Consider the following 3,345-nt stretch of genomic DNA (forward strand, 5'->3'; position numbering starts at 1 on the left):
CTTACTTATACAAACCTAAATGGTATAGCCTACTACATGCCTAAGCTATATGGCATAACCTATTGCTCCTAGGCTACAAACCTGCATAGAATATTACTATACTGAATGCCGTAGGCAATTATAACACCATGGTAAGTATTTGTGTATCTAAACATTTCTAAACATAGAAAAGGTATAGTGAAAACACAGTATTATAATCTTATGAGACCACTGTGGTATATGTGACCTCTCCTTGACTGAAATGTCATTATGCTGCATATGATGGCATATACATATTATATACACACACATATATACACAATGTGTACATAAGTATATGTTCATATATGTGTTCAGATTATATATATCTGAAATTAAAATCATGATTAACAGTGTCATATGAGGATCCAATAAAATCTTTTCCAAGCTTATCTCTTCCTATTTCTCGGGTGAGATTGCTAATACATCTACACCTGCCTATCTAACACATCTACACATGACTTGATTTACCTCCTTCTAGAGCAATCCAAACCATGTCTCCACCTATCTTCCCACATGCCTCTTTTCCTTCTTTTCAGTGTAAGTCTCTTGCTTCACCCAGATGACTGTTCTGCTTCCCTTCAGGAAAACATTCCTGCTGCCTGAATTTTCTCTCTCCCCAAATGCCCTTCTCTTCTCCTTCAGGTCAAAGTTAAACCTCTTTTTAAAAGCTTTCCCAGGGATTTTATTGTTCTCTGCACTTTATAGCGCACATTATTTGTATCATATTATAATGTAGTAGAAATATTTTTTAATTAGTAGATAACTGGTGTGCAAGAACCCGAAGGCATCAGGACACAATATTGTATATATGGCACCATTACAACCATGTATAGAAAAATGCATAAAAAAGGGAACTGAGAAAAGGATTATGATTGATTTAATTTTTGTATGTATATGAGTGCATGTGCATGTTTGTGTATATATATGCACATGTGTATATAGGTATGTGCATGCATATGTGTATATAGATATAGTTTTCTACAATGAGCATGTATGTTCAGAGGAAAAAGGAAACTCCCCGAACAAAGTTTAATCACTCAATCATGTTATTTTGTACAATAGCAGTAGGCAGTGTATTTTTTTAAAAAAAACTTAATGCAAAAATGAAATACTTTTTGATGAACTTTCAAGAAAGCAAGTTGGATGTTTTCATTCACATTGTTTCATTTTGGTGAAATTAGGAAGCTTAATTTCTACAAAGATGATTCCATCTACTTTAAAGAGACAATGTTTTGTTTCCATAATCTGTGACTAGTTGGGTAAAAAACAGTTTACTTTAATCTAACGTTGACTCTTTCTGGGGACTTTAGGTGATGGGAAGCCTGAAATCCTAGTCTCTGCCAGCTCCTCCCTGCTGTGAAGGGTGGGACATGGAGGGACTTTGGCAAAGCATACTGATGAATCTTTGGGTATGTAAGGGCAGCTCTGGAAATGAGTAGCAGGTGGAATGTAAATTGTTCTGCATAATGAAGTGAGAAGATGGAGCTTCTGGAAGGGAATTCAGAAAACAGAGGAGCTGGGAGGTGTGAGGGAGAGTCTGGAGGTTCATTGCTTTAGTTGACAAATATTTACCGAGTTCCTAAAATGGACTAGACACTGTTCTAGGTACTGGAGATTCATTGGTACACAAAACAAATAAAAATCTTTGCCCTAGTGGAGTTATTATTCTAGTAGGCAGGAGGCTGGAGCCTGTGAGATTTTTTGTTGTGAGGTTGGGGGCACTAGAGAACTTCTAAGACAAGGGATGTCTACTATTCAATGTTGTTTTATTCATTGCCGTCATATAACCCCTCTTTGCCCCTGAATTTCTAGCAAAGGTCCAATGCTTACAAATACCATGTGTAAAAGACTAGGAGTCATGTTTGGGGTTGAGACTAACCAGGGAAGAAAAGAGATGAGGCAAGGGGGCTGGCAGCTCAGCCAAACACTCCACAGAGTGTGCCCAGTGCTGGTGCTTATCAGTATCAGTCCCTTCCGCCATGCCCCACGTTCCCCTGCTGCAGTGATGTGCTGAGCCCTCCAGGGGACAAAGCTGCATGGCCCATGTGTATCACAAAGCAGGGAAAAGACAGCCCTCTCTGTCTTTTATGTTCTGAGCTGCTGGAGAATTGCCCAGCCACCTTGCCTATGCAGAGAGATTTTTCAGGGCTTATAAAAAATGGCTGTTTCAATTTTAATTTATAACTTCTGCCCCTTTATCTCTTCTACTTAAAACTTTTCAATGGCTTTCCAGTGCCCTCAGGATACAGGCCCAAATCCTTAAAACAAGATATAAGAGCCACATAATGCAATGCCCACTGACCCCCACTTTGGCCTTACTGGAGTTGAGCATCTCAAATGGATCCTCATGGGCTTTGCACGATTTAGTCTCCATCCCTTGCTCTAGGCTCCTGCTTGGTTAAATCTCAATTTAATTGTCTCTTCCTCAGAAAAACTTCTTTTGACTTCTTTAGATTAGGTCTCTCTCTTAGTCACTTTGGCCAATGTAACAAAATAACTTAGGGAAATTTTTATAAACAGCAGAATTTTTTTTTTTTTTTTTTTTTTTGAGACAGAGTCTCACTCTTTTGCCCAGGCTAGAGTGAGTGCCATGGCATCAGCCTAGCTCACAGCAACCTCTTACATTATATGAATAATTTAAGCATGGCTTTTTCTCTTTAAACAGTATATCTTTGGCCAGAAGCATAAGTAAGTATCCTATAATGTAAGTGGGTCTTATATAATAGATGAATTCTGAAGATTAAAAAAATAATATCTAGGATGGAGCACCTTCTTTCACCCTGTCCATTCTTTTTCCCTTCATTGATGAACTAGGGTCTTGGAGTAATTAAAAAAAGCAAGGGATTGAGATCTTATTGTGTAAATTCAAAACAAGAACAAATGGAATCTTTCCCAGCACCCATTTTAACTTGCCTTTTGTTAAATTACAGTCAGAAAACAAACTCTTTTGGACAGAATTTCAGGAAAAGTGACAAAATTATGTACCTACAGTTCCTACTCTTTCCAAAAAAATCTATTCCCTAAAGTTAAATTATGGTACAAAGGAAGAACTTTACATATGTTCTTCACATTTTAGTGTGATGTGTCTAGAAGTTATTGCAACAACACTAATTACAGGATCGCAGGGGGCTTTTTGGCAGTGAAGAGTTACATTTGCAAAAATAGGCCAAACTTGCTTTGTCAGTCCTATTCCTTGAAAAGAGACTTAGCCTGATTATGTTAAAATAATAACTTTTCTAAAATAAGTTCCAAAATGTCATTTCTTTAGACAGGAAAAGGTTTATGTCTTGGAATGTATGGCCGTGTGTGTGTGTGTGTGTGTGT

This window comes from Propithecus coquereli, unplaced genomic scaffold (genome assembly GCF_000956105.1).
Source record: "Propithecus coquereli isolate 6110/MARCELLA unplaced genomic scaffold, Pcoq_1.0 Scaffold24, whole genome shotgun sequence".
Taxonomy (NCBI): Eukaryota; Metazoa; Chordata; class Mammalia; order Primates; family Indriidae; genus Propithecus; species Propithecus coquereli.